We start from the raw sequence: 22,124 nt of genomic DNA, 5'->3' as shown, positions 1-22,124 counted from the left end.
GGACTCCCTGGAGTCTGTACTGAGTAGCCTTTAGTACATGTCTGTGAGTAAACTACCCATGGCTAGAAAAGTAATAGCCCCCAGATAGAGGAAATAGTCACCAGAGTTCTAAGTAATTCATGTTTCTCATTACAGAGAGCAGAAAGTGTTTTAATAAAAAGGCTAGTGGGTAGAGTACTCAGAAGATCTTTCTTTGCCTTAGTAGTAGGGCAAAATCAGTCCTAGAATAAAGGTTGCCATAATCCCACCTAACAAAATTTAAAAGCCTCAAAAAGATCAAACTGTCTCTAAGTAACTTAACTGAATCTCAGAACAAAGTTCAAGAATATTTACCCAAATATAACCATACTTAGCACCCAAACAATAATTGCGATCTAATAAAAATCAGTAAGTATGCAAAGGAATAGGAACTCTTGAGCAGGAAAAAAATATCAATTACCAAAAGATGATATAAATGATAGAATTAGTAAACAAGGACACCATAATAGTTATTACACTTTGTTCCTTTTGTTTAGAAAGTATAGAAGGAAGAATGAGCAGGTAGAGACATGGAAGATACAAAATTACGCAAATCTAAATAATAGCTCTAAAACATGTTTTAAGTGACAAATGCACTTGATGTAATGAACAGATGATTAACTGTGATCAAAGAGAAAGTTTGTGAACTCAAAAGGAGCAAACCAACAGGCAGTATCAGGTTTGAATAGCCTGATATATGCATACTTATGGAATTGGAGACCCTGAAAGAGAGGTGATATGAGGGGGCAGAAAGTATTTGACGATATATTGTTTGAGATGTTTCCAAATCTATCAAGACAAAAGCACATAGTACTTTGGAATTTCAACAAACTCAAAGGACAAGATTCATGAAGAAAACTACATCAGAGAACATCACTAGTATAAATATATAGCTAGCTAACTTGCTAGATGACAAAGAGAAGGTGAATAAAAAGCAAACAAAATAAGTCAGACATGGAGATAATATAGAATTATAAAAATAAATAGTCGATTGTTAAAGAGGGAAAATCATTAAAAAAATCATAAGAAGTAACCATTTGTCAAAACATAGTCTGTGAAAGGAACAAAGCACAGTTGAAGCATGCAGAAAACAAATACCACATTGGTAGACTTGAACCCAACAACATGAAACATCACATTAAATGTTAACGGGATTAAAACCACTCCAACTAAAATGGAAAATATTGTCAGATTGAGTAAAAGACAAGAGTCTACTACATGCTGCTTACAAGAAGCATTCACTTTCAATGTTAAGATACAAATCGAACAAGAGTAAAGGACGGGTAACTATACACCATACCATTCCTAATTTAAGGAAGACCGGAGTGGCTATAGTAATATTAGATAAAATATATTTCAAAGCAAAGAGCCTTACCAGGGATAAAGAAAGCCATTTCCTCATGATAAAGGTGCCATTTCATCAAGAGGACATGACAATTCTAAACGTCTGTGCACCTAATGAAAGAGCTTTAAGCTTTAATATACATGAAATACTCAGAAGTGTAAGAAAAAAATAGACAAATCCTTAATTATTATTTATGGTTTCAACACCATTCTCTTAATGCTTAGTAAAAGTTGAAGGCAGAAAATCAGCTAAGGATATACAACACTACTGACCACTTGAATTTACTTGACAAATGGAACACCACCCAACAGAGAAACACATTCTACCTCACTCTGTCTTACCAAGTACCTTGGGATTACATTGTCAGAAAGGAAGGAAAGTTAATGAAGGGAAGGAAAAAGAGAGAATCCCTTGGATATTTACCTGACAGAAGAGCAATGGATTCAAATTTGTGATCACCCTTGGTAATCCTGAATTTTAAATACTTGGTGGTTGATAACTGACCAGAAACCCAAAACTTTGCTCTGCAATTTTTCCCTCTTGCCTTAACATACTGCAGAAGACTTATAATGGTTTTACCCATGCTGCTAGGATTGCCCATCAGCTTTACCCTCCCATTCTGCCACCAGAGTGATCATTCCACAGTGTAAATGGGATCATTGGTATCATCTCCTTTCCTAAAGCTCCTCAATGGGTCACAGATGCATTCAATATAAATGTCCTAGCATGATTTTAAGGATCTTCTCACACTGTTCGTATTTCGTACTTGAGTTTCATGATTTAATGAAAATTATCTCATGCAGCAGGGCTTATTCCTCATTCTTATTGGCATATGTTACCCCATCCTTGCTGTCATTATTATTGACTTGTCTGTCCAATACTAATACCTCCTTTAATTGTTCTTGATACTGAAATTTGGCTTCTATGGTCTTCCTGTGGGATCCCATAGCCCATGAGTATGTTACATACTCATCAATCTGTATTATAATTGCCTGTTTACTCATTTGTCTTTCCCACCAGACTATAAGTACCTAGAGGTTATAGACTGGTCTTCTTGATCAGCGCATACTGAAGCCCTATTCCATGTGGAAGGCACAAAATTGATACTGAGTAAATATTTTTAAAGTACACCTTAGCTATAACTACAGAAACTCTATGATCCTCTTTCTGGCAGAGGTAGGATAGCAGTTTATCTGAACAAAAATGCGTGAGTACCTTTGATATGGAAGGTGTGCTGCAATGAGTGGAGGTAATGGTCCAAATATTTCTGAAGACTGGTGACTGCAGAAGTCTTTGTGCAAATGTCTGTTTATGGGGCCTGAGAAGGGTGAAGTACACAGGATTTACAATGAGACTTTTAAAGGAAGACAATCCACATTTCAATGGACCCAAACTGCCTTAACCTTCCCACCAGCTTGACTAGACTGGAGATAAGTTTCTTCCTGCCCTTGGATTCCTCACCTCTCTTTCACTTGTCCTCACAGAATCCATATGTCCTAGTCACAGAGATCCCTCTTCTTCTTTTCTTAGAGCATTTACTCGAGGAAACTTGTTGTGAATTATTTCTCTACTCCTTTGAAATGTTCTTAAAAGCCTCTTGGCAGTTTCACAACCCAGGACTCACTCAAGGACCTGGGAGCCATTCTGTTCAAAGGTAATCATCAAGGAAGATAATATCCCCATCTCCCCAGACTCTTTGGGAGGATAACTTCAGAAAGGGTGCCTAGCTCCGAGTTGTAAAGCTACCTCCTATCATGAAGCTGGGAGAAAGTTTACTTGCTAAAACCACACACAACAATGCAGTAGTAGCCTTGACATATATAAAACAACTTTCCACATGGAAATAAAATCAGAGGAACATCCCAGCCTCATGGGTCTTATAGATCATTTGTAGCTTATCCTAGTACAAATTCTATTAACCACAGAGAAGAGAAGTTATCCTAGTAGACATTCTATAAACCACAGTAGAGAGAAGAGTTATCTCCTGTGGGAATTTCTGTTTCCTATCTAGTTAGATAATTCTCACAAGCAGATGACAGGAGAAAGGATACACAGTGTTAATAATAAACAAATATATATGTTGCTCAACTGCTCTGAATAAGAAATCAGAAGTATGGTGGTCTCTTGGCAGTTGGTTCTAGGGAACCACAGGAGTGACTGCACAGACGGTTTCTATCTAACTGAGCTCAAGGACCTGGAGTACATGTGTTCAGCTTTTGAATCACTTGATATGAATGTTCTCGTCCTTTCTTCAGCTATCAGTTTGTACAAGCCTGAAGAACTTTAAGAAACATTAATGAAAAACAGAGAGAAAATTAAGACAGACTATTTGGTCTCTGCGGTGTTTTATGCCTGGCTCACTTCACCCATACCCAGGCTCAACATTATTCAACGAAAAATTCTGCACTCAGAAGTGATCCTTATCCATGATATGAATATAAGTTAAACATCTTGAGAGAGTGCTTCATAAAACCAGAGAATCAGTATATTAATTTGCAGGGAGAGATAAACCAGGGTGCACCACTGAATTCCCTCCTGATACACAAGCTGTCAAAAAAGTCCAATTTTCCGGGCGGACAGATTAAGAACAATGAAAATTAGTTGTACATGACAAATATTCAATGTCATCAGGATTAAAAGAGATGTGCATTTCTTCATTCTTCTTACATAATAGATTAAAATGCGCAAAGACTAATGGATATTTCTTTTAACCTAAACCTCTGTGCATGGGCTTCACCAGCATTTGCCTCTTTGATTTGCCTTTTAGAACTTTCCATAGGTCATTAAGCACCATCAGTGACTGACACATTTATATTTTAGATATGCTCATTATAATGTATCAGGTAACTCTCACATCTCCCTGACAAGATAAAACAGTCTTGCTGTCATTTTTTTTGTTGTTGTTGCTGTTGCTTTGCCTTTAAGACGATGTTGTCTATCTTTTTGATATTACATTTTGTCTAAATTTACACTTGATATCTCAATGGGCAATCCATAGCCCTCTTTTCTAAGGATGTAGAGGATGTGTCTACACAGCTGATATTAAATTCCTCTATAACAGGAGCTAGGCTGTTTAAAAGAAAACTATTGACTCTCTTTTGAGAAATAGAACATTCCTCTGTCTATTCTTTGAGGAGACTTTGGATAAAATGTCAAATGCCTCTCCATTTTAAGAAATGGTCCATGTGTAGGAAATGACAAGTTACTGAATGTACAATTTTCAAAACTTGACGCCATTTAAAAAGTAAGACAATATTGGGCCCAGACAAATTTATATTTGTATAGCATTATTAACTGCTAGGATCACTTTCTCATCCCAGCTTGGATTTCTAAAAATTCCCTTTTGTGGATTAAAAAAAAAAAAAGAGTATAGAAATCATATGTTTAAAATATCCAACTTTCTGTGAGTTGGCAGAAGTAAAACGATGAGGAAAAAAGTTGAATAGAAGCTTTAAATTGTCACACGCCCTCCGGAGATGCATAGTGACCATGATGACAGGAGCTGGGTAAATACACACATGGACTGACAGACAAATGGGGCAAAATAAAATTTTTATTTCTAAAACACATCTTAACTAATGCGCTATTTTTTGATGAGCAATTTTTAATATCCTCATTTAAAACAACATTAGAGCCATTTTAAAAATTCATTAAGATTTCCAAACTATCAGTTAACTTATTTTAAGTGAAAAAGTACATAATTTGACCAATATGATCACTTTTGTAGTAGCAATTTGTTGTGTAATTGCAGACTCACTCAGTGACAAGGAACCTCAATAATCATCTGTGACGAGGAGAAATAGGTCCCCAGGATGTTGAGAAGGCATAACTTCTCCTGGATCTTCCTTGCCACCATTTAGAGCAAGGATCTGGCTTAGGAAAAGCTTTCAACTTACAAAGATGTCGAAGCAACAGAACCTCTAGTATTTCACCCCCTCTGCTTGAAAATGTAATTCTGGGGGCACTTGGGTGGCTCAGTTTGTTAAGCGTCTGCCTTCGGCTCAGGTCATGATCCCCGGGTCCTGGGATCGAGCCCCGCATCAGGTTTCCTGCTTAGCGGGAAACCTGCTTCTCCCTCTCCCACTCCCCCTGCTTGTGTTCCCTCTCTCGCTATATCTCTCTCTGTCAGTTAAATAAATAAAAATAAAATCTTAAAAAAAAAAGAGAGAAAATGTAATTCTGGAATTAACTTCCTTCGATCAAAAGCTGACTTCAAAATTCCACAATGTGTTTGTGTTGGTAAAAGTGCACATCAAAATTTACTTTTTAGATGAAGATAGCCCATTGTTTGGAGAAACACGTCCCCACAAACAACTGCTCTATGTGGCTATAAAACAGTAAGCGGGAATCTCTGCATGAGGGAGCTGTGGTCTTCAGCAGTGTGCTGGGCTCAGCGGGCTCCAGTCCCGGGAGCTCCTGCAAAGGGCACAGCCCAAACACCACCATGTTTGCTACCTGTCCACCTGATATAACTTGCTTGTGTTGTCCTCAAGATAGAGCAAAGTTTGCTAAACTAAAATGCTTTCGGGACGCCTGGGTGGCTCAGTCAGTTAAGCGTCTGCCTTTGGCTCAGGTCATAATCCCAGGGTCCTGGGATTGAGTCCCTAGTCGGGCTCCCTTATTGCTATTTTAGTACTAAAGGAAACAGTGGCCCTTCCTAAAACAGCACTTGTATTATATATTTACTTCACATGTAGATCTGCTACACCTATGAAATAGAAAAGTGCATTTTGCCCACTGCAAAAATGGGCAAGTGAGAGACCTAGTTCCTAAGGCAAAGGATATTTGAACAGATAATCCCTACATGTAGAGTTAAAATATCTAAATATGAAATTCTAAGTTATTTCTGGTAACACTCTGTAGGAGCTAGCAAGCATGGCTTTATATATAATTCATATTTCTATGAATTAATCTTCCCAAACCTTTATTAGCATCTGATTTTATAAAGCTATCATTCCAATCAACTGTTATTAAGTTGAGTTTAACAGAATAATTTAATATTGTACCCATTAATTTTAAGAATGATTAGAAAAACTGTATCCACTGATGTCAAATGTGAGTTTCTTTTATTTTTCTTCAATTTTGTTTTTTAATTTAATATAAAGATTTGAGTTACTCCAGGCAGAGATTTAATCAGTCAAATCCAGTCCTTGCTATCAAGAAATTTCGAGTTAACTGCCTGTGTAATGGGATGGTCACAGAGGTAGAAGGGAAACACCAATAACTATATTAGAAGAAGAATATCAGAAGAGCCAAAGGTGACATTTTATTAGGAACCCCAGGAGGAGGATGAGAAAACCGTTTGTGTCATAAGAGATGTCAGGATAGGTTTTCAGGTATTATGTAATAGCATCTTCTACAATTGATTTCTAATCACAAACAACCGAAAAGGAAACAATAAAGAGAAATTATTCAAGAGTCAAAAAGCATTTATTCTTGAATTTTCCTTTTTAAAAGAAATCTTGGGAAATCAACGCCAAATAAAAAAGTTCAGGAATCATTTCACATATTTCAAATTTTTGTTTTCATTCATTGAATTAAAAAATTTGTAATTGAATATCCAGAAAGCTACCCACATCACAGACTCCTGGTAGCCATAATCTTTGGAGAAGGAAGGACAAGATACCCCACTGACATGATAGCCTGCTTCCACACAAAACGATTCAGGACCAGGATGGTACATTCACAGGATCAATGTTGATCCAACCACCCTTAAAATCCATGTTCCTTCGAATCTATGCAGTCTATACCATCATCATTTTTAAAATTTATCTATTATATCCACCTAACTTATCAGATCATCAGATGTATTTCCTGGGGAGGATGTGATATTAAAAAAACAAAAAAACAAAAAAGAAGTAGACACAAATAAGTTTTTTTTTTCTTTAATGGCCTTATTGACATATAATGCACACACCATACAGTTCACCCATGTAAAGTGGGCAATCCAATGTTTTCAGTATATTCACATATGTGTGCACTCTCACCCCGTCAATTTTAGAATATTTTTATCACCTCAGAAAGAAGCCAAATACCCGTTATTTATCCTCCTTACCCCAATCTGCCATCACACTCAGCCTTAAACAGCTACTAATTTGCTATCTGTCTCTGTAGATTTGCCTGTATTAGGCATTTCATATGCTTGGATTGGTTATGACTCCATTTTATAGAGTAAAACACACATACATACACTCAAAAAGGTTGAGTAAGTTTCTGAATGTCACAAACCTCCCAACAGCATTAGGATTTGAAGGCAGACAATCTGATTCCAAAGCAATAAGATAATTGTTATGGCAGGTGCGAAAACATCATGTATATCATTGCACATCAACAAAAGATGGGCAGGAATGGAGATCAACTGAATAGAGCTGTTAAGGGGAGATTAGATGATGAGCAACTTGTATGTTCAAACTGTTTTCTCTCCCAAATTTTACCCATCTGATAAGTTTTGATTTTATTACTAATATAACTGATGTCAAAGCCCATGACAAATAATGAGTCTTTTTTTTCTTTCTTCAGGAATTACACTCTTCTAGAAAACCTGTAATACAATACAGTGAGTGAAATCAGAGCACTGACTACAAGTGTAGTAACATCATCTGACTCCTACAACAAAGGCAACCTTGTGTCAGATTGTTGTGGCATTTGTCTATCTGAGCCTCCAGTGCATGTCACTAACCATAGTAGATCATCCATAGGTAGATATGTTAAGAAGTTCTTTTCAAAATATTCAAATGGATTCATATGATAAAACACTACTTTTTGTTTTTAATTTGTTCTTCACATTTTCTTAATGACCTAGTTAAGAGAAATGTGCTTCTTACTTTATTTACCTTGTAATTTTAAATTCTTTTTTTTTTTTTTTTAAGAAGGGAGAGAAGGGACAGAGGGAGAGGGAAAGAGAGACTCTTAAGCAGACTCCATGCCCAGCACAGAGCCCAACACGGGGCTTGATCTCACAACCCCGAGATCATGACCTGAACCGAAACCAAAAGTCAGATGCTTAACCCACTGAGCCACCCAGGTGCCCCAGTAATTTTAAAGTCTTATGGGGAAGAAAAAGTGGGAAATAAATTTGCTCCTAGTTTCTACTTTTTCCTTACTTTCTTAGCTATTGGCTATGCTTTTAGGCATAAATCTTTGCTGCTTGATAAAAAAAATCACAGGTGTATATTTGCTACATAATTGTTTTTGTTCTAAAAATTTTTTTTTGCTTAAAAATGTATTTTTAGATTTGTTATTTAAACTACATAATTTTAAGAGTAACTGACACATGATTTATAATTTCAAAGAAAATGATCACAAAAGAGGAATTGTTTTAAAAATAAGTTTTATTTTTAGTATTTAAGAGGTCATAAGGATCAACCAGAATCTACTGCTTATATCATAGAGACATTTGCTATGATATTTGTTCTTTTCTTTCTCTTTGTTCTGTTTTAATACCAGGACTATTTGATGTTGAGGAGAGTAAGAAGAAAAATATATCTTAAAAGCCATTTAAAAATTATAATTTTGCAGTGGTAAGGAGTATTTACTTTTCTTTAAACTGGATCACCAGGGCATCCATGGAGCAGATGGTAATAGGCACTACCATCATTAATTTCTGTACTGGAACTATGCAGGGGGTAAATTATTTTTGGATAATTCAAAGTGTTTTCTTTCCAAAAAATATCTATGTACATGCAACTTGTTTGTTTATGGGAATTTCCTGATTAAATAAAATGCATTTATGCATAAATGTATTTATATGTATATATGTGTTTGTAACCACTGGGCTGGTCCTGGTTATGAAGGATAAAGATTATATAATAAAGAGATACAACTTTATAATGTGGAAATCATGGCTGATAATTTCCATCTTCCAAACTTGCTCATCATCTTTCATAAAGTGATCTATGGATCTAAGAAGGAAAGTTGTTCCTTTCTTTCTTTTTTTTAAAAGATTTTATTTATTTATCTGAGAGAGAGAGAAAGCAAGAAAGTGTGAGCACGAGCTGGGGGGGAGGGGGCAGAGGGAGAGGGAGAAGCAGACTCCCTGCTGAGCAGGGAGCCAAACATGGGGCTCAAACCTAGGACCCTGAAGATCACGACCTGAGCCAAAAGCAGACATTTAACCAACTGAACCACCCAGGCGCCCCAAGTTTCTGTCTTTATTATTCATACCAACCATCGATTTAAAAAAAACAAAAGAAGGAATTTTTTTAAAAGGTGCCAAATGACTGGAAATGGATAAGTTTTTAACAGGTTTCAGAAATGCAACAGAAATCATCCAGAATATATTGAGCATTAAACCATAAAACCCGAAGTTGTCACAGGACTATCTGCCCCATTTCCACCCTGATTATTCTAGAATAGTCTTGAAATTGCTGACTCTAAAGCATTAAAAATGTGAATAAAGAATCACTGGTTTATTATTTCTTTTTTTTTAAGATTTTATTTATTTAGTTGAAAGCAAGAGAGAGAGCACGAGAGGGGTGAGGGGCAGAAGGAGAAGCAAACTCCCCTCTGAGCAGGGAGCCCATGTGGGGCTTGATCCCATCACCCTGGGATCATGACCTAAGCCAAAGGCAGACACTTAACCGACTGAGCCACCCAGGTGCGCCACTAAAGCATTATTTTTAAGGATATTCTAGGGGGAGAAGAGTTACAAGATCAAATAATCTTGGGAAAACTATATTATATATACCTGTTTTGGAGAACAACGCAGATTAGCAAATGGTTGTGAAAAATCCAACCCAGCATTTCTTACAATTATTTTAACACTAAATCTGTTTTTTCCATGTTACAGAGATACAATTAATATGTCAGAACTGATCTTGTGTTTTGGGAAACAGTAATTTAAGATCCTTCAATCTGAAATCGTAAATCAAATGATGAGACAGTTTCTTAGAATACATTTCTAAATAAGAAAACGTGTGTGGATTGGATAATAGTGTAAAGTAACTTTGTGGATTTTGTACTTTATTCAAAATGTGTTCTTTTGAATAAATACAAATAGCAATGACTTAAAATAACCTGCTCTTCTTGAAATAAAAAGAGCATCATAAGGGAGCAACAAGTTAGTATAAAGGGAAAGAGAAAAGAGAAGAAAGAATGTTTTCCCAAACTAGGAAAAAATAAAAAAGGCGTTTCTCAGATGTTTTCAGACAAACAGCTTCACGTGTCCTCTCCAAGGCACCATTACAATAGCCCTGAGAGTATAGTAAAAAAGACAAAATCAGCGATCATTTTTAAACTAAATATCAGAATTCAGCATGGACTCGAAATTCCTGATTATCATGTGTGAGGGGAGAAGCCCGCTTCCTTTAATCTCAAACAACAGTCACACTCTCAGACTACAGAATCCTCTGAATGCGAACAGCAAGACTTGTCCCGAAAAAGAAAGGAAAACAAGTTGGCCCACGCCAGTTGTATATTTCCTTATTTATAATCCAGAGACTGTACTGAAGAGCCGTTCTCTCTTGGCAGAACACGTGGACTGAGCCAGCCAGAGTAGTCCCGGCATACTTTGGAACATATCTTCTATTTAGAGACTAGATCATCTTCAACACCACTAGGATAAGAAACAAATGAAGCGGCATCACAGGTACATCTTGAGATGAATAAGAAGCCTCAGGAAAGAAAAAACAAAAGAATCCCTTGAATACAGAGAGAGAGAGAGAGATATTAGGAGACCTGGAAACTAATGGTTAATGTGCTCCATATGACCCTTTTAGAAATACAAAGCATACTTCTCCTCAACAGTGGTCAGGAAACCCCCAAATCAAGAAAGAATGGCCCAGGCTGTTACCAGTAGATCTAGCACCTCAAATAGCCATCTACTTCCATATATATCTAAGAAAAAGAAGCTCTCAGTATTGATAGTTTAATGTAATCATAATAAGATAATGCTAATAAAACTGTTCATTAAAAAAAGAATGAGAATTGTTTCATAAATTATGTCTTCAAATCCCCACTGGGTTAATTTCATGATTGTCACATTAACACAGTGCTAATTCATCCCCAAGCATTTGAACAGTCAGTGCTAACATCTTTGGGTTGTTGCTGTAATTCCATGTGCCATGCACCTGTCTTTAGGCAGTATAATACACGTATAGGACATATACTTATAGGAGTCTGGGAACAGCATATTTTTATTGCCAAAGGTAATCATTATTCTTAGGATTCTTTTATTTATTTATTTTTAAGATTTTGCTTTTCTGTTTGGACTATTTTATCTTACTTCTGCAACAACTGTTACCAATCTACAAGTGCATGAGGTGATCTAGCTAAAGAATAACTATTTTTATTACTACCTGTTATGTCATGGGGTATCATGTTGCAATGGATTGTGGATTTCTACATCTTTTTAAAAATAGATATTAACTTACATATATGCTTTTATTAAACAAATGCAGATTTTTTTTACGCATTCAATAATTTGGAAGGCCTTATATTCTATGGTAGAACATAGAATTCTATGGTCTTAGTTATGGAGATCGTAGTTGAAATTTATCTAGCCCCACAAAATAATTTCTTCTGACAATTAGTCATTTCTTTGGATTTCTAAATAACATTGTTTGAGATATCTTCTCTCTAGGAAGATTTTTATTTCATAGAAATACTTTGTATTAAAGATACAAAATGTTGCTAAAATAGAGAAATGATATTACGGTTCCATTTCCATCTCAAAGACAGCGAGAAATAAATAAATAAATAAATAAATAAATAAATAAATAAATATGAAAATGGGTGTCCTTAATTCATTTGGAGCATAGCAGCAAATATTGCAGTATATTTTTAAGCTGAAAATGTCACAAACTATAAGTATTAATGTCCTTGCACTTTTTTTACAAATAAGGCTATTTTCGACCCTTAATGAGTGTCTGTTTGTGGATGTACAATTATTTTACATTTGTTTATATAAAGAATGAGGACAATGTATAAGTAGGTATCGTGTATAAAGAGTCCTCTGGCCTATTTGGCCAACCGGATTGGTCTGGAGATCCAAACTTCTGGCAAAAGATTATACTTGAATGTCTTTGTTAACACAAATGCAAATATTTAGTCCAAGGTAACTAAAACCAAGTCCAACAGAAGGCAAAGTAATGATTTTGGTAAATAACTTGGGCTAGCACAGAAAGGCAGGGAGGTCTACTTACATTACATAACTTATATAAATCACCTGCCCAACTTTCTCCAATTGTATGCACATCTGTTCAAATCCCAGTATTAGGCACCACATCATGGAGTGCTGTGTTGGCTTGGGGAAACTGGTTAAAAGCGAGAGGAATGGACACTTTTCCTACCTTCACCCTCTACAAGTCCCGTGAACTGATACAAATCACCTAATATCTCTAAAACTCCCATTTTGTATTGTTACAGGGAATAGCTTCCCAGCACTATTATGAAAACACACGCTGTATAATGCATGTGAAAATGCTGCAATCTTTAACTCTCTATACAAATGGAAGGTGTCTATAGTTTATTATGCCCATAAGGTACATGGTCTCAGTAAAATAGTTCTGGAAAAGGACTGCTTTCTTTAAGAACAAAAACTAGAACTAAATTTTAGAGAAAACATGGAGAATGAATAATTTACTTGCAGAATTATAGGACACTGTCTACAGAGCTTTGTGCAGCAATAATGGCTGTCAAAGTCGTTCCATTGTTGACCTCTGTCCCAGAATTCCAGTAAATTCCATTTGGTCTTATTATCTGTATTCATAAAGCAAAACCTTCCATTGCCCCACAAGCAATGTGACCCTTGGAAAACATGGATCATGACAACCTCTATGTTAGGGTTGCATTGATTTTTTTTTTTTTTCAGAGACGCAAAACACGTCTGGCTCCCTACCCCCGCAGCTGGTCCCTGCTATTTGCATTTGTCGCGTTTGAAACTGACGGCGGTACCTGTCGAAAGCCATCAGGGAACCGGAATCAAGGAAAACGCTTGATTATCCATATCAGGTCACAAAGTGCATTTATAATTTTGAAAATTGGTCTTTCACAAAAGAAATTTCTATTTAGTTAAATACGCCAAAATTATATGCCTCAGATGTATTGCGTACACATACGTTAGCAAAAGTCCAATTGCAGCATGTTTTCAGTAAAGATCATGCTTTCTTTTATAAAAGTAGAATCATTCTTTTTCCCTAGAAATTTTCTAAGACTAATCATTACCTGTTCATTTTATGTCAACAAACACAAATAACTTGGATCATGTTTGGCTAAGGTAGAATATGACAACCTCTTATTGGAGATATATATATATATATATATATATATGTAATGTATTTATATTTCAAAATTTTGCTTTTCATTAGGATAGATTTGTGGGCCTGAGCAACTTTTCTGCAGCTTTTGTAGCTACAGAGATTTTTGCTTCTACTTTTCCCACCCTGGTAGAGTACATCTGTCTACAACGATGTGTTGCTTTTTACTGGGTAATAGATATGTCCTGGGGCTAAGGAGTGTCTGACCCTCCCTCAGGGCAGAAAGCAATTCCTTCCACATGACCTGCGGGTATTTGTCTGAAGTCTGACGGAAGACATGTGCCCTGCCCACCATCCAGACACTTAAGACTGTACTTGACAGGAGGGAAAGATCCAGAAGAGAGTGGTATTCATGTGTATGTACCATCAATGTGGATATTTTAAATCTCCTGCACTGCCCCAGACTTCTCATGAGCATCCTTGGAAAAGAGCTTGTAGTTCTGGGCGCCTGGGTGGCTCAGTTGGTTAAGAGCTTGTAGTTCAATGCAAACTTCCTTTGTGTATGAGCTCCCAAGGGTTCTAGCTGTCAAGATAACCCACACATGACCTGTAACAATTCATTAACATTCTAGCAGTCTTTTTATCCATTTATATGGTGGTTATCTCTATTTCTTGCGCTCTGCCAAAGCTGAATCATTCCTAGTGTTCCCCTAGAGGGGATTGCCCGTTTTTAAAGTTCAGTCCACCTGTTTGCTTTGCGACCCCAAGATTCTGATGGGTTCAGAAGAAGTTAATGTTTTGTAGATTATCAGATTTTTTCTCATCGATACAGCGGGAGCAGGGCTCCCTTAGAGCTTGCTGTACCTTAAGCAGAAGCAGAATGTCACCAATGCTTCTTGGTATTTTTGTAAATTCTCTAACTTTAATAGTTCACCAGCTTTATGTTTGATGAAGTTATATAAAATCTTTAATTTTAAATTAACCATGTGTTTATTAACATTGCAAATTCACTTACTATTTCTAATACTTCATAGATTCCTTTGGATTTTCTGGACACTTAGGTGACTCAGTCAGTTAAGCATCGGGTTCTTGATTTGGACTCAGGTCATGATCTCAGGGTTGTGAGATGGAGCCCTGCATAGGCTCTGTGCTCAGCGGGGAGCCTGCTTAAGATTTTCTCTCTCCTCCCTCTCCCTTTGATCCTTGGCCCCCCACCCCATGCTCTCTCTCTCTCTAAAAAAACAACCAAAAAAAGAAGATTCCTTTGGATTTTCTAAAGATTTATTTATTTATTTTGGCAGGGAGGAGTAGAGGGAGAGGGACAGGGAAACTGAAGCAGGCTCCATGCTCACCGTGTAGCCTAAGACAGGGCTCGATTCCATGACCCTGAGACCACGACCTGAGCTAAAACGAAGAGTCAGACTCTTAACTGACTGAACCACCTGGGCACCCCTCCTTTGGTTCTAGAAGCAGAATGCTGTCATCTGCAAATAGTGACATTTTATATTTTCTTTCCAATTAGTAATCCCCTTTGTGCCTTTTTCTAGCCATATTATATTCTAATGCAATGTTGAAGAGAAATGAAGATAGTCCATATCTGTATCATTCCCCAATCTCAGGGATACAGTTTTCAATATATCACCATTAAGAGATATTAAGTATTATGCTACATATAGTTGTTAGCATATGCTCTTTCTCAGATTAGGGGCAGCTCCTTCTACTCTTTGCATGCATTTATCTTGATAAATACTGAATTTGTGTTGAATTTTATCACATGCATTTTCCCTGATCTAACAAATTGATCATGTGTTTTGCATTTTTCTCCGTATATTTCTCTGTTAATTTGGTGACTACATAATTGACTTAGGTCTTCTCAAACACCCTTACATTCCTGGAATAAACCACAGTTTAAAACAATTATTATTTTTATCATTTCTTATATTCCTGGATTTTATACATGAAAGAGATTGATCCTTAGTCTGCAATGTCCTTATCAGGTGTTGGTATCAAATCTGTCTATCTACCTATCTATCATCTACCTAAATCTATATCTACACAGGTGGAGAATGTCCATTTTCCATTCTTGTATAATGAAAGATTTGGAATACATTTGATATACCGACTTCAATAGTTGTAAATATTAATAAGAGGGGATCTGTCCTTGTTTATATATAGTTTTCCATTTGTAATAATTAAGTCAGATATGATCCTTGTGCTGCCAATCTATTTTTCAAAGATTTGAGAAAGTGTCTGCTGCCTCCAGTATGAAAGCAGCAACACAAAACTACAAGGAACGTGAAGAATCAAGGACACATGCTATAACCAAAAATAACAATATGCTCCTGTAACCCAGCTCAAAGGAAAGGAATTTTGCAATCCAGCTGATAAAAGATATAAAACAGCAGTTTTGAGAAACTCAAACACTGAAAGTCACAAGCAACAAGAACAAAAATCAACAAGGGAACTACATCGGCCAAAAAGCTTCTTCACAGCAATATAAACAATAAAAAAAGTGAAAAGGCAACCTATGGATTGGGAGAAAATATTTGCAAATGATATATTGCATAAAGGGTTAAAATTCAAAATATATCAAGAACTCATTCAACTCAATAAAGAAAAATAAAAGATCTGATTAAAAAATGACAGAAGACTTAAACAGATTTTTCCAAAGAAGACACATCCAAATGGCCAACAGGCATATGAAAAGATTCTCACTTATCACCAGGGAAATGCAAATCAAAATCAGAGTGAGGTACCACCTCATACCTGTTGGAATGGTGATCATCAAGAAGACAGATAATAGGTGTTGGCAAGCGAGGATGTGGAGAACAAGAAAGACTGTGCACTGTTGATGGGAACATAAATTGCTGCAGCCACGTTGGAAAACAGGATCTAGTTTCCTCAAAAAAGTAAAAATAAAACTACCATATTATCCAGGAATCCCACTTCTGGGTATAGATCAAAGGAAATGAAATCAGGATCTCAAAGAGGTATCTGCACTCCCATGTGCATTGCAGCATTATTCACAATAGTTGAGATATGGAAACAACTTAAATGTCTGTCAGTGAATGAATGGATCAAGAGGATGTGGTATATATATATATAGGTACAATGGAATATTATTCAGCCATGAGAAAGAAAGAAATCTGCCATTTGTGACAATATGGATGGACCTTGAGGGCATTATGCTAAGTGAGGTAAGTCAAACAGAGAAAGACAAATACTGTACACTATCACTAATAAGTGGAATCTAAAAAAGCTGAACTCTGGGGCACCTGGGTGGCTCAGTCGTTAAGCGTCTGCCTTCGGCTCAGGTCATGGTCCCAGGGTCCTGGGATCGAGCCCCGCATCGGGCTCCCTGCTCAGCGGGAAGCCTGCTTCTCCCTCTCCCACTCCCCCTGCTTGTGTTCCCTCTCTCGCTGTCTCTCTCTGTCAGATAAATAAATAAAATCTTAAAAAAAAAAAAAAAAAAAAAAAGCTGAACTCTGTAAAAGTAGAGTAGAGTGGTGGTTACTTGGAGTTGGGAGGTGGGGGAATTGGCAAAATATTTCTTAAGGGACAAACTTGCAACAAGTAGACAAATAAGTCCTGGAGATCTAACACACAACATAGAGATTACAGATGATACTGTATTATAAACTTTGAAGTTGCCAAGGGATTAAATTTTAGTCGTTCTCACCACAAAAAGAAATAATAATTATATAAGGCAATGGAGGTGTTAGATAACACTCCAGTGGTAATCATATGGTAATATAAATGTATCAATATAATATATTATAGCATATAAATGTATCAAATCAATGGGTTGTACACTTTAAACTGACACAATATTATATGTCAATTTTATCTCAATTAGAAAAAAAGTGACAGCTAAACAGACATCTGTAAAGTGATGTGAAATTGACAGTGGGGAGATACTAATATTGAAGGAACTCACTGATCCATACTCACATCACAGAAAGGGAGGCAGCCCAGTTGGACATAACGTTACCAAGTAGGAGATAATTAGAAGGACGCTCCACTGTCAGTGAAGTATCCTTAACAATAAACTGAATGTGGACTTGAATATATGTGGACTTGAATATATGAATATACATATACATATATGCCACATTTGTAATATATTTTCATTGCATAGATTCAAATTTGCCTCCCAGATTTTATTAAAATATTTTGTACTGTTTCCAATTTTATAATACACATAACCACATTTACTAAATTAAAATAAAAACTAATAATTCAAGTAAAGATATTTAAAAACTGCCATCTTTGACATGAGAAGGTTGAATTGCAAATTAAATTATTAGATTCGTTCATTCTGTTTTGATCAAAACTCATGCTCTTAAATGTAAAATTAGAGTAATTTGGTTGTATAAAATACAGTTAAGTTGAAGCCAATCATAATATAAAATATTTGTAGGCCCTCACATTGAAGATCACATTTATTATTATAAACCATAATTTAATACTTAGGCATACATTTTTTCAGTGACTGTTCCAACGGTGTTATAGAGTCAGGTCGATTTAGAATTGTTATGCCATTTTTACTGATATGAAAACTGAGGATAAAATATTTTCATTGTTGGAAGTCAAATCCTGGGCTCTTTTCATCACATGCTTTTTCTTGCTATTTCACTACCACCTATGATATAATAATATCTGCTCTTCCCCAAATAATAACATAATATAATAATATCTGCTCTGCTCCAAATAATATCTGTTGGGCTAGTTCTGCAAGCTGTAGCCTTAATCTAAGGAGCCCCCAGACTACTCTAGCAGCATGGAAGCTTCGCTCCTTCATTGCGTTATTAAACTTGCCAGAATTTGGAGCTACACACATAAAGGTCATCTTAGATTCATTACTTATTTGTGTGATCTCTCTCTCTCTTTTTTTACTTTTTTAAATTAAGCTTTTAATTTTAATTCCAGTGTAGTTAAAATACAGTAGTTTCAAGTGTACAATATAGTGATTTAATGCTTCTATATATTATTCAATGCTCGTCATGATAAGTGTTCTTCATTCCCATCACCTATTTCTCACATCCCCCACCCTCCTGCCCTCTGGTAACCATCTGTTTGTTCTCTATAGTTAAGAGTCTGTTCCTTCGTCTGCCTGTTTCTTTCTCTTTTTTTCCCCTTTGCTCATTTGTTTTGTTTCTTAAATTCCATATATGAGTGAAATCATATGGTATTTGTCTTTCCCTGACTGACTTATTTCACTTAGCATCATACCCTTGAGCTTCATCCATGTGGTTTATGTGATCTTGAAAAGCACATTTTATGCCACTTAGTTTTAAGTTTCATGTAAGTAAAATGGAGAGATATTTAGAAATTACATTAGAAAACATATGACTATTCTCTGTAAACTTTAGCAAATGCATATTATTGTTTTAAGTGGGTCTCAGTTTAGAGAATTAAGTGAATCTCAAAGGGGCAACACTATCGCACTTTCCTCCGGTCCTAACCAAGCCCAGACATGCCAACACTGGCCAGCAAAGTGAAGATTGGGGGTACTAATGAAGGTGAAGGAGAAATGTCATTACTTCCAACCACAGAATTCTGAATCAAAGCAATAGAATGATTAATTGTTTAATTTGAAATATCTTACAATGAAGGCTAAAGACCACGAGTATTTACGGTAATAAATAACACAAAGAAGTAAGAAATACAATTTGTGCTCTTTGCTTCTCTAAATGGTGCACCTCACCCTTGCCATTCCATTTGGTTCTCCAGTCCTCATTATGTGAATGTAAGAAATAAAAATAACCAATTTTTCTTCAGGCTTCTTGTGGAATTTCTGGACTAAAAAAAAATCTCTCTGATAAGATCTTATATATTATTCATCATGGAGGCATTAAAGAAAAAAAATCTTAAAACCTAGAAGTATACTAAAAACTGAGCCTTTCCCAATTATTATGTAAGCTTTGAACACACAAGAGAGTAATAATACGCATATATACAATCATACTAAAAAGAAATCTTCCAATCAAAATTTTACTTGGAAGTAATGGAGAGAGAGAAAATACATATTGATTCACTTCTACAATATCATAAATGCAAGATTACATCCATTGGCAGCATGAATTTAATAATTTCTAGTCATCAACCAAATTGTAAACGTAATTCAAACCTAACGATAATTTTTATAACACAATAAACCACGGCAACCTAATAGTTTAGAAAGTTAATTTAAAATTACTAACAAATACTGTATTTGCATTCTTTTTGTAAGTCTAAAACTATTCTAAAATAAAAAGCTGATTTACTAAGTCACTAAAAAAATGTATACACTTTCTGCCCTTCCAACCAAGACCTACTTTAAGCTAATCTTTGACTTTCAAATTTCAAATGTTAACTCCTTGTGGATGCTGGATATTTTTAGAAACAAATCTTATAGCCATGTTTCCTTTGCAGAAGTGTTGAATACAAGTAGTTTCATTACCAGAGTTTTTCTTTGCGGAATTTTTTTGGTGCCAGAGCTATTATCCTAAATGTGGGTATTGATGGTGCTACCCATGGAGTGAAAGCATTATAGCTACATAACTTTTAGATATTTTATATAAATCTTTGCTATAATGTCACTCCTGGCAACCAGCTGTGCTGTGATATGTCACAATGATGAATCATTAAACATGTAAAAATCTAAAGGACAGTTATATAAGAACCTGTATTAATAAACATAATTTTCACAAGTGCAAAATGAACATTTGCATATACTCTAAAACCTTCCAGATCATTTACTCCAAAGTTTCTAGTACAAGACCATATTTTAGAATCATAAGGATTTGTATGTGATATTTCACAGAGAAACAAATCCTGTCTTAAAACATATTTAAGACTGACGACTGTACAGTGTGTGATTATGTTTTAGCAAGGCCTAATGTAAGTACCTTGCAACATTACATGGGACTTCCAGTCTGGAGAAAATAGTGGAGACTCCTTTCTCCCTGCTCCTCCCTGTTAAGAGCAAATATAAACCCAGAAAATAATGCAAGAGACAACCAAAGTATAAATCTGCAGTGTAGAAAGAGGAAAGCAAATGGTTAGAGACATTAAGACTAGAGCAACATCATAGGAACAGAGCATCTTATAGCTGCCGCCCACAGAGGGAAGTGACCAGGGTCCAGCATTTCCACATGCCCCCAACAAGCACCAGAAGATGGACCAAGTAGTCTCATTCCTCCAGCAGTTCAGATGTGAATCCCATCAACAACACCAGGTGAGCCTGGCAGTAGGAGGAAGAAGGACTGATCAGAGGACCCTTTACAATGAATCCAGGGGAGGTTCGTTCCAAGCTAGACCACTGGGCCAGAGACTGCCCTCCTCATGGAGAGAAGACAAGCTTTTGGCAAGGGGTCCCACCACAAGTGCCTTCCAAAGAAGCACCGTTAATCTCTTGGGCAAGAAACTCTTTCCCCAGCTAGAGACAGGCAGCTTGGCCTGAGGAAGCCCCTTCTGGCCCCTGAGCAGGGCCCAGTGAGAGGCCCAAGGACACAGCACTGTATAAAACCAAAATTGCTCCTCAAAGTTTCCGATAATTAGATTGTCACTGGACCCACAGTTTGCAGCAATGGGTCAGGATCTAGGTACTATACCTCAACAGGGTGACCACACATTCAAATAAAATTTAAATTGGACCCAGAGCCTCCTTACACAATAGCTCAAATGTCCTGGGTACAATTAAAAACAAACAAACAAAAAATCTCAGCCATTGTAGCAAGAACCAGGAATGTCACAGGGTGAATAAAAGCACAACAAAAACAAAACAGTTAACTGATGCCAACACTGAGATGAATCAGATGTTGGAACTCTGACAAGGATTTTAAAGGAACCATCTAGAATTGTTTGAGCAACCAATTGCAAATGATCTTGAAAGAAATGAAGAAAGAGAAAATCTCAGCAAAAAAAAAAAAAAAGAAAGAAAAAAAAAAAACCCAAAATTGAAATTACAAAGAAGAACCAAATGAAAATTACAGAACTGAAAATTACTGAACTAATTTAAAAAAACAAAACAAAACTTGTTGGATTGGCTAATAGCAGAGTGGAAAAAACAAAGGAAAGACGAGGATGAAGGTAATAACATCAAAATAATTTCTCCAATCTGAATACAAAGAAAAACTAGACTGGGAAAGGAAAGGGAAGGGCAGAGCTTCAGACACCTGTGGGACAAAAGAACAAAAGATCCAGCTCATTAGAGTCCCAGAGGGAAAGTGGAAAGACATTGGGGTGAAAGTGTTCTAAGAAATAATGTTCAAAAACGTCCCAGATTTTGCAAAAGACATAAATCCACAAATTCAAGAAGCTGATTAAACCGTAAGTAATAAAAACTGCAAGAAGGCAACAGAAGAATTAGTGTAAGACATACGTACTGAAAAGGAAGAAATAAACTGTCCCTAATTGCAGATGTCATTGTTGTCTACAAAAATAGTCCTGGGGGGTAGGGGAGGAGGAGAAGAAGAAGAAAAGAAGGAAAGAAAGGGAAGGGAAGGGAAGGGAAGGGAAGGGAAGGGAAGGGAAGGGAAGGAAAGGAAAGGAAAGGAAAGGAAAGGAAAGGAAAGGAAAGGAAA

This window comes from Phoca vitulina, unplaced genomic scaffold, assembly GCF_004348235.1.
Source record: "Phoca vitulina isolate PV1807 unplaced genomic scaffold, GSC_HSeal_1.0 scaffold27, whole genome shotgun sequence".
NCBI lineage: Eukaryota > Metazoa > Chordata > Mammalia > Carnivora > Phocidae > Phoca > Phoca vitulina.
The sequence above is the reverse complement of the archived record's forward strand: the minus strand, read 5'-3'. Positions refer to the sequence as shown.